This window comes from Mixophyes fleayi, unplaced genomic scaffold (assembly GCF_038048845.1).
Source record: "Mixophyes fleayi isolate aMixFle1 unplaced genomic scaffold, aMixFle1.hap1 Scaffold_582, whole genome shotgun sequence".
Lineage (NCBI taxonomy): Eukaryota > Metazoa > Chordata > Amphibia > Anura > Limnodynastidae > Mixophyes > Mixophyes fleayi.
Window position 1 is genome coordinate 32,501 of NW_027448281.1, and position 7,500 is coordinate 40,000.

At 46.3% G+C, this 7,500-nt stretch overlaps 12 non-coding genes and 21 pseudogenes across 12 annotated transcripts; all 33 read right to left on the reverse strand.

Moving 5' to 3' along the window:
• The window catches only part of LOC142134940 (5S ribosomal RNA), a 119-nt pseudogene extending 118 nt beyond the window's left edge, over window position 1 (reverse strand).
• Window positions 2-82: 81 nt separating this feature from the next.
• LOC142134978 (5S ribosomal RNA) lies at window positions 83-200 on the reverse strand (annotated as a pseudogene).
• Window positions 201-438: 238 nt separating this feature from the next.
• Window positions 439-557, reverse strand: LOC142134931 (5S ribosomal RNA; annotated as a pseudogene).
• A 272-nt stretch (window positions 558-829) lies between these two features.
• On the reverse strand, window positions 830-948 carry LOC142134971 (5S ribosomal RNA; annotated as a pseudogene).
• Window positions 949-1,028: 80 nt separating this feature from the next.
• LOC142135085 (5S ribosomal RNA) lies at window positions 1,029-1,147 on the reverse strand. The gene has a single exon (XR_012687175.1). It is a non-coding gene; the product is annotated as a 5S ribosomal RNA (ribosomal RNA).
• A 269-nt stretch (window positions 1,148-1,416) lies between these two features.
• LOC142134865 (5S ribosomal RNA) lies at window positions 1,417-1,535 on the reverse strand. Its single transcript, XR_012687128.1, has one exon. It is a non-coding gene; the product is annotated as a 5S ribosomal RNA (ribosomal RNA).
• Window positions 1,536-1,616: 81 nt separating this feature from the next.
• On the reverse strand, window positions 1,617-1,733 carry LOC142135021 (5S ribosomal RNA; annotated as a pseudogene).
• A 240-nt stretch (window positions 1,734-1,973) lies between these two features.
• On the reverse strand, window positions 1,974-2,092 carry LOC142134873 (5S ribosomal RNA). Its single transcript, XR_012687135.1, has one exon. It is a non-coding gene; the product is annotated as a 5S ribosomal RNA (ribosomal RNA).
• An 80-nt stretch (window positions 2,093-2,172) lies between these two features.
• Window positions 2,173-2,291, reverse strand: LOC142134969 (5S ribosomal RNA; annotated as a pseudogene).
• Window positions 2,292-2,371: 80 nt separating this feature from the next.
• LOC142135050 (5S ribosomal RNA) lies at window positions 2,372-2,489 on the reverse strand (annotated as a pseudogene).
• A 269-nt stretch (window positions 2,490-2,758) lies between these two features.
• LOC142135006 (5S ribosomal RNA) lies at window positions 2,759-2,877 on the reverse strand (annotated as a pseudogene).
• Window positions 2,878-2,957: 80 nt separating this feature from the next.
• On the reverse strand, window positions 2,958-3,075 carry LOC142135005 (5S ribosomal RNA; annotated as a pseudogene).
• Window positions 3,076-3,156: 81 nt separating this feature from the next.
• On the reverse strand, window positions 3,157-3,275 carry LOC142135020 (5S ribosomal RNA; annotated as a pseudogene).
• Window positions 3,276-3,355: 80 nt separating this feature from the next.
• On the reverse strand, window positions 3,356-3,474 carry LOC142135086 (5S ribosomal RNA). Its single transcript, XR_012687176.1, has one exon. It is a non-coding gene; the product is annotated as a 5S ribosomal RNA (ribosomal RNA).
• Window positions 3,475-3,555: 81 nt separating this feature from the next.
• On the reverse strand, window positions 3,556-3,674 carry LOC142134866 (5S ribosomal RNA). The gene has a single exon (XR_012687129.1). It is a non-coding gene; the product is annotated as a 5S ribosomal RNA (ribosomal RNA).
• A 78-nt stretch (window positions 3,675-3,752) lies between these two features.
• On the reverse strand, window positions 3,753-3,871 carry LOC142134872 (5S ribosomal RNA). Its single transcript, XR_012687134.1, has one exon. It is a non-coding gene; the product is annotated as a 5S ribosomal RNA (ribosomal RNA).
• An 80-nt stretch (window positions 3,872-3,951) lies between these two features.
• LOC142134945 (5S ribosomal RNA) lies at window positions 3,952-4,069 on the reverse strand (annotated as a pseudogene).
• An 81-nt stretch (window positions 4,070-4,150) lies between these two features.
• Window positions 4,151-4,268, reverse strand: LOC142134883 (5S ribosomal RNA; annotated as a pseudogene).
• Window positions 4,269-4,350: 82 nt separating this feature from the next.
• Window positions 4,351-4,468, reverse strand: LOC142135034 (5S ribosomal RNA; annotated as a pseudogene).
• An 81-nt stretch (window positions 4,469-4,549) lies between these two features.
• LOC142135043 (5S ribosomal RNA) lies at window positions 4,550-4,669 on the reverse strand (annotated as a pseudogene).
• Window positions 4,670-4,751: 82 nt separating this feature from the next.
• Window positions 4,752-4,869, reverse strand: LOC142134982 (5S ribosomal RNA; annotated as a pseudogene).
• Window positions 4,870-4,948: 79 nt separating this feature from the next.
• LOC142134946 (5S ribosomal RNA) lies at window positions 4,949-5,066 on the reverse strand (annotated as a pseudogene).
• A 79-nt stretch (window positions 5,067-5,145) lies between these two features.
• On the reverse strand, window positions 5,146-5,264 carry LOC142134918 (5S ribosomal RNA; annotated as a pseudogene).
• Window positions 5,265-5,344: 80 nt separating this feature from the next.
• Window positions 5,345-5,463, reverse strand: LOC142134987 (5S ribosomal RNA). Its single transcript, XR_012687147.1, has one exon. It is a non-coding gene; the product is annotated as a 5S ribosomal RNA (ribosomal RNA).
• A 79-nt stretch (window positions 5,464-5,542) lies between these two features.
• On the reverse strand, window positions 5,543-5,660 carry LOC142135037 (5S ribosomal RNA; annotated as a pseudogene).
• Window positions 5,661-5,739: 79 nt separating this feature from the next.
• LOC142134907 (5S ribosomal RNA) lies at window positions 5,740-5,858 on the reverse strand (annotated as a pseudogene).
• Window positions 5,859-5,938: 80 nt separating this feature from the next.
• On the reverse strand, window positions 5,939-6,057 carry LOC142135073 (5S ribosomal RNA). Its single transcript, XR_012687164.1, has one exon. It is a non-coding gene; the product is annotated as a 5S ribosomal RNA (ribosomal RNA).
• A 272-nt stretch (window positions 6,058-6,329) lies between these two features.
• Window positions 6,330-6,448, reverse strand: LOC142135010 (5S ribosomal RNA; annotated as a pseudogene).
• Window positions 6,449-6,527: 79 nt separating this feature from the next.
• Window positions 6,528-6,646, reverse strand: LOC142135090 (5S ribosomal RNA). The gene has a single exon (XR_012687179.1). It is a non-coding gene; the product is annotated as a 5S ribosomal RNA (ribosomal RNA).
• Window positions 6,647-6,728: 82 nt separating this feature from the next.
• Window positions 6,729-6,846, reverse strand: LOC142134861 (5S ribosomal RNA). Its single transcript, XR_012687124.1, has one exon. It is a non-coding gene; the product is annotated as a 5S ribosomal RNA (ribosomal RNA).
• An 81-nt stretch (window positions 6,847-6,927) lies between these two features.
• LOC142135091 (5S ribosomal RNA) lies at window positions 6,928-7,046 on the reverse strand. Its single transcript, XR_012687180.1, has one exon. It is a non-coding gene; the product is annotated as a 5S ribosomal RNA (ribosomal RNA).
• An 81-nt stretch (window positions 7,047-7,127) lies between these two features.
• LOC142134964 (5S ribosomal RNA) lies at window positions 7,128-7,247 on the reverse strand (annotated as a pseudogene).
• An 80-nt stretch (window positions 7,248-7,327) lies between these two features.
• On the reverse strand, window positions 7,328-7,446 carry LOC142135036 (5S ribosomal RNA). The gene has a single exon (XR_012687151.1). It is a non-coding gene; the product is annotated as a 5S ribosomal RNA (ribosomal RNA).
• Between the last annotated feature and the right edge of the window lie 54 nt (window positions 7,447-7,500).

Genomic DNA, 7,500 nt, shown 5'->3' on the forward strand with positions numbered 1-7,500 from the left:
TATTGTTTTCTTATTGACCTACATCTCTTATACATCTAGAAACCAGCATTGAAGGAAGCCGGAACAAGAGAGAAGAAAAAAAGGCCTACGCACCTGGTATTCCCAGGTGGTCTCCCACCCAAGTACTAACCAGGCCCAGCTCTGCTTAGCTTCCAAGATCAGACGAGATTGGGCTTGTCCAGGGTGGTGTGGCTGTAGATATTGGTTTCCTAATGACCTACATCACTTATACATTTTAAAACCAGCATTGAAGGAAGCCAGAACAAGAGAGAAAAAAAAAGTACTAACCAGGCCCGGACCTGCTTAGCTTTCAAGATCAGACAAGATTGGGCTTGTTCAGGGTGGTGTGGCTGTAGGTATTGGTTTTCTATTGACCTACATCTCTTATACATATCAAAACCAGCATTGAAGGAGGCCGGAACAAGAGAGAAAAAAAAAAGCCTACAGCACCTGATATTTCCAGGTGGTCTCCCATCCAAGTACTAACCAGGCCCAGCCCTGCTTAGCTTCCAAGATCAGACGAGATTGGGCTTGTTCAGGGTGTTGTGGCTGTAGGTAATGATTTCCTATTGACCTACATCTCTTATACATCTCAAAACCAGCATTGAAGAAAGTCGGAACAAGAGAGAAAAAAAAAAGGGCCTACAGCACCTGGTATTCCCAGGTGGTCTCGCATCCAAGTACTAACCAACCCCGGCTCTGCTTAGCTTCCAAGATCAGGCTTGTTCAGGGTGGTGTGGCTGTAGGTATTGGTTTCCTATTGACTTACATCTCTTATACATCTAAAAACCAGCATTGAAGGAAGCCGGAACAAGAGAGAAAAAAAAAAAGCCTACAGCACCTGGTATTCCCAGGTGGTCTCCCATCCAAGTACTAACCAGGCCTGGCCCTGCTTAGCTTCCAAGATCAGACGAGATTGGGCTTGTTTAGAGATGTGTAGCTGTAGGTTTTGGTTTCCTATTGACCTACATCTCTTATTATCTCAAAACCAGCATTGAAGGAAGCCGGAACAATAGAGAAAAAAAAAAGGCCTACAGCACCTGGTATTCCCAGGTGGTCTCCCATCCAAGTACTAACCAGGCCTGTCCCTGCTTAGCTTCCAAGATCAGACGAGATTGGGCTTGTTCAGGGTGGTGTGGCTGTAGGTATTGTTTTCCTATTGACCTACATCTCTTATACATCTAGAAACCAGCATAGAAGGAAGCCGGAACAAGAGAGAAGAAAAAAAGGCCTACAGCCCCTGGTATTCCCAGGTGGTCTTGCATCCAAGTACTAACCAACCCCGGCTCTGCTTAGCTTCCAAGATCAGGCTTGTTCAGGGTGGTGTGGTTGTAGGTATTGGTTTCCTATTGACCTACATCTCTTATACATCTCAAAACCAGCATTGAGGGAGGCCGGAACAAGAGAGAAAAAAAAAGCCTACAGCACCTGGTATTTCCAGGTGGTCTACCATCCAAGTACTAACCAGGCCCAGCCCTGCTTAGCTTCCAAGATCAGACGAGATTGGGCTTGTTCAGGGTGGTGTGGCTGTAGGTATTGTTTTCCTATTGACCTACATCTCTTATACATCTAAAAACAAGCATTGAAGGAAGCCGGAACAAGAGAGAAAAAAAAAAGGCCTACAGCACCTGGTATTCCCAGGTGTCTCCCATCAAGTACTAACCAGGCCCAGCCCTGCTTAGCTTCCAAGATCAGACAAGATTGGACTTGTCCAGGGTGGTGTGGCTGTAGGTATTGGTTTCCTAATGACCTACATCACTTATACATTTTAAAACCAGCATTGAAGGAAGCCAGAACAAGAGAGAAAAAAAAAAGTACTAAACAGGCCCGGACCTGCTTAGCTTTCAAGATCAGACGAGATTGGTCTTGTTCAGGGTGGTGTGGCTGTAGGTATTGGTTTCCTATTGACCTACATCTCTTATACATCTCAAAACCAGCATTGAAGGAGGCCGGCACAAGAGAGAAAAAAAAAAAGCCTACAGCATCTGGTATTTCCAGGTGGTCTCCCATCCAAGTACTAACCAGGCCCAGCCCTGCTTAGCTTCCAAGATCAGATGAGATTGGGCTTGTTCAGGGTGGTGTGGCTGTAGGTATTGGTTTTCTATTGACCTACATCTCTTATACATATCAAAACCAGCATTGAAGGAGGCAGGAACAAGAGAGGAAAAAAAAAGCCTACAGCACCTGATATTTCCAGGTGGTCTACCATCCAAGTACTAACCAGGCCCAGCCCTGCTTAGCTTCCAAGATCAGATGAGATTGGGCTTGTTCAGTGTGGGGTGGCTGTAGGTAATGGTTTCCTATTGACCTACATCTCTTATACATCTAAAAACCAGCATTGAAGTAAGCCGGAACAGAGAGAAAAAAAAAAAGCCTACAGCACCTGGTATTCCCAGGTGGTCTCCCATCCAAGTACTAACCAGCCTGGCCCTGCTTAGCTTCCAAGATCAGACAAGATTGGGCTTGTTTAGAGATGTGTAGCTGTAGGTTTTGGCTTCTTATTGACCTACATCTCTTATTATCTCAAAACCAGCATTGAAGGAAGTCGGAACAAGAGAGAAAAAAAAAAATGCCTACAGCACCTGGTATTCCAGGTGGTCTCGCATCCAAGTACTAACCAACCCCGGCTCAGTTTAGCTTCAAGATCAGGCTTGTTCAGGGTGGTGTGGCTGTAGGTAACGGTTTCCTATTGACCTACATCACTTATACATCTAAAAACCAGCATTGAAGTAAGCCGGAACAAGAGAGAAAAAAAAAAAGCCTACAGCACCTGGTATTCCCAGGTGGTCTCCCATCCAAGTACTAACCAGGCCTGGCCCTGCTTAGCTTCCAAGATCAGACAAGATTGGGCTTGTTTAGAGATGTGTAGCTGTAGGTTTTGGCTTCTTATTGACCTACATCTCTTATTATCTCAAAACCAGCATTGAAGGAAGCCGGAACAAGAGAGAAAAAAAAAAGGCATACAGCACCTGGTATTCCCAGGTGGTCTCCTATCCAAGTACTAACCAGGCCCGTCCCTGCTTAGCTTCCAAGATCAGACGAGATTGGGCTTGTTCAGGGTGTGTGGCTGTAGGTATTGTTTTCCTATTGACCTACATCTCTTATACATCTGGAAACCAGCATTGAAGGAAGCCGGAACAAGAGAGAAGAAAAAAAGGCCTACAGCACCTGGTATTCCCAGGTGGTCTCCAATCCAAGTACTAACCAGGCCCGTCCCTGCTTAGCTTCCAAGATCAGACGAGATTGGGCTTGTTTAGAGATGTGTAGCTGTAGGTTTTGGTTTCCTATTGACCTACATCTCTTATTATCTCAAAACCAGCATTGAAGGAAGCCGGAACAAGAGAGAAAAAAAAAAGGCCTACAGCACCTGGTATTCCCAGGTGGTCTCCCATCCAAGTACTAACCAGGCCTGTCCCTGCTTAGCTTCCAAGATCAGACGAGATTGGGCTTGTTCAGGGTGGTGTGGCTGTAGGTATTGTTTTCCTATTGACCTACATCTCTTATACATCTAGAAACCAGCATTGAAGGAAGCCGGAACAAGAGAGAAGAAAAAAAGGCCTACAGCACCTGGTATTCCCAGGTGGTCTCCCATCCAAGTACTAACCAGGCCCGTCCCTGCTTAGCTTCCAAGATCAGACGAGATTGGGCTTGTTCAGGGTTGTGTGGCTGTAGGTATTGTTTTACATTGACCTACATCTCTTATACATCTAGAACCAGCATTGAAGGAAGCCGGAACAAGAGAGAAGAAAAAAGGCCTACAGCACCTGGTATTCCCAGGTGGTCTCCCATCCAAGTACTAACCAGGCCTGGCTCTGCTTAGCTTCCAAGATCAGATGAGATTGGGCTTGTTCAGGGTGGTGTGGCTGTAGGTATTGGTTTCCTATTGACCTACATCTCTTATACATCTCAAAACCAGCATTGAAGGAGGCCGGAACAAGAGAGAAAAAAAAAAGCCTACAGCACCTGGTATTCCCAGGTGGTCTCCCATCCAAGTACTAACCAAGCCCGTCCTGCTTAGCTTCCAAGATCAGACGAGATTGGGCTTGTTCAGGGTGGTGTGGCTGTAGGTATTGTTTTCCTATTGACCTACATCTCTTATACATCTAGAAACCAGCATTGAAGGAAGCCGGAACAAGAGAGAAGAAAAAAAGGCCTACAGCACCTGGTATTCCCAGGTGGTCTCCATCCAAGTACTAACCAGGCCCGTCCCTGCTTAGCTTCCAAGATCAGACGAGATTGGGCTTGTTCAGGGTGGTGTGGCTGTAGGTATTGTTTTCCTATTGACCTACATCTCTTATACATCTAGAAAACAGCATTGAAGGAAGCCGGAACAAGAGAGAAGAAAAAAAGGGCCTACAGCACCTGGTATTCCCAGGTGGTCTCCCATTCAAGTACTAACCAGGGCGGCTCTGCTTAGCTTCCAAGATCAGACGAGATTGGGCTTGTTCAGGGTGGTGTGGTTGTAGGTATTGGTTTCCTATTGACCTACATCTCTTATACATCTCGAAACCAGCATTGAAGGAGGCCGGAACAAGAGAGAAAAAAAAAAAGCCTACAGCACCTGGTATTTCCAGGTTGTCTCCCATTCCAACTACTAAACAGGCCCAGCCCTGCTTAGCTTCCAAGATCAGACGAGATTGGGCTTGTTCAGGATGGTGTGGTTGTAGGTATTGTTTTCCTATTGACCTACATCTCTTATACATCTAAAAACAAGCATTGAAGGAAGCCGGAACAAGAGAGAAAAAAAAAAAGGCTTACAGCACCTGGTATTCCAGGGGGTCTCCCATCCAAGTACTAACCAGGCCCGGCTCTGCTTAGCTTCCAAGATCAGACGAGATTGGGCTTGTTCAGGGTGGTGTGGCTGTAGGTTTTGGTTTCCTAATGACCTACATCTCTTTAACATCTCAAAACCAGCTTTGAAGGAGGCCGGAACAAGAGAGAGAAAAAAAGCCTACAGCACCTGGTATTTCCAGGTGGTCTCCCATCCAAGTACTAACCAGGCCAGCCCTGCTTAGCTTCCAAGATCAGACGAGATTGGGCTTGTTCAGGGTGGTGTGGCTGTAGGTATTGCTTTCCTATTGACCTACATCTCTTATACATCTAGAAACCAGCATTGAAGGAAGCGGAACAAGAGAGAAGAAAAAAGGCCTACAGCACCTGGTATTCCCAGGTGGTCTCCCATCCAAGTACTAACCAGGCCTGTCACTGCTTAGCTTCCAAGATCAGACGAGATTGGGCTTGTTCAGGGTGGTGTGGCTGTAGGTATTGTTTTCCTATTGACCTACATCTCTTATACATCTAGAAACCAGCATTGAAGGAAGCCGGAACAAGAGAAAGAAAAAAAGGCCTACAGCACCTGGTATTCCCAGGTGGTCTCCCATCCAAGTACTAACCAGGCCCAGCTCTGCTTAGCTTCCAAGATCAGACGAGATTGGGCTTGTTCAGGGTGGTGTGGCTGTAGGTATTGGTTTCCCATTGACCTACATCTCTTATACATCTCAAACCAGCATTGAAGGAGGCCGGAACAAGAGAGAAAAAAAAAAGCCTACAGCACCTGGTATTTCCAGGTGGTCTCCCATCCAAGTACTAACCAGGCCCAGCCCTGCTTAGCTTCCAAGATCAGACGAGATTGGCTTGTTTAGAGATGTGTAGCTGTAGGTTTTGGTTTCCTATTGACCTACATCTCTTATAATCTCAAACCAGCATTGAAGGAAGCCGGAACAAGAGAGAAGAAAAAAAGGCCTACAGCACCTGGTATTCCCAGGTGGTCTCTCATCCAAGTACTAACCAGGCCCGGCTCTGCTTAGCTTCCAAGATCAGACGAGATTGGGCTTGTTCAGGGTGGTGTGGCTGTAGGTATTGGTTTCCTATTGACCTACATCTCTTATACATCTCAAAACCAGCATTGAAGGAGGCCGGAACAAGAGAGAAAAAAAAAAGCCTACAGCACCTGGTATTTCCAGGTGGTCTCCCATCCAAGTACTAACCAGGCCCAGCCCTGCTTAGTTTCCAAGATCAGACGAGATTGGGCTTGTTCAGGGTGGTGTGGCTGTAGGTATTGGTTTCCTATTGACCTACATCTCTTATACATCTCAAAACCAGCATTGAAGGAAGTCGGAAAAAGAGAGAAAAAAAAAAGGGCCTACAGCACCTGGTATCCCCAGGTGGTCTCGCATCCAAGTACTAACCAGGCCTGGCTCTGCTTAGCTTCCAAGATCAGGCTTGTTCAGGGTGGTGTGACTGTAGATATTGGTTTCCTATTGCCCTCCATCTCTTATACATCTAAAAACCAGCATTGAAGGAAGCCGGAACAAGAGAGAAAAAAAAAAAGCCTACAGCACCTGGTATTCCCAGGTGGTCTCCCATCCAAGTACTAACCAGGCCTGACCCTGCTTAGCTTCCAAGATCAAACGAGATTGGGCTTGTTTAGAGATGTGTAGCTGTTAGTTTTGGTTTCCTATTGACCTACATCTCTTATAATCTCAAAACCAGCATTGAAGGAAGCCGGAACAAGAGAGAAGAAAAAAAGGCTACAGCACCTGGTATTCCCAGGTGGTCTCCCATCCAAGTACTAACCAGGCCCGTCCCTGCTTAGCTTCCAAGATCAGACGAGATTGGGCTTGTTCAGGGTGGTGTGGCTGTAGGTTTTGTTTTCCTATTGACCTACATCTCTTATACATCTAAAAACAAGCATTGAAGGAAGCCGGAACAAGAGAGAAAAAAAAAAAGGCCTACAGCACCTGGTATTCCCAGGTGGTCTCCCATCCAAGTACTAACAGGCCCAGCCCTGCTTAGCTTCCAAGATCAGACGAGATTGGGCTTGTTCAGGGTGGTGTGGCTGTAGGTATTGTTTTCCTATTGACCTACATCTCTTATACATCTAGAAACTAGCATTGAAGGAAGCCAGAACAAGAGAGAAGAAAAAAAGGCCTACAGCACCTGGTATTCCCAGGTGGTCTCCCATCCAAGTACTAACCAGGCCCGTCCCTGCTTAGCTTCCAAGATCAGACGAGATTGGGCTTGTTCAGGGTGGTGTGGCTGTAGGTATTGTTTTCCTATTGACCTACATCTCTTATACATCTAGAAACCAGCATTGAAGGAAGCCGGAACAAGAGAGACGAAAAAAAGTCCTACAGCACCTGGTATTCCCAGGTGGTCTCCCCATCCAAGTACTAACCAAGCCCGGCTCTGCTTAGCTTCCAAGATCAGACGAGATTGGGCTTGTTCAGGGTGGTGTGGCTGTAGGTATTGGTTTCCTATTGACCTACATCTCTTATACATCTCAAAACCAGCATTGAAGGAGGCCGGAACAAGAGAGAAAAAAAAAAGCCTACAGCACCTGGTATTTCCAGGTGGTCTCCCATCCAAGTACTAACCAGGCCCAGCCCTGCTTAGCTTCCAAGATCAGACGAGATTGGGCTTGTTCAGGGTGGTGTGGCTGTAGGTATTGGTTTCCTATTGACCTACATCTCTTATACATCTCAAAACCAGCATTGAAGG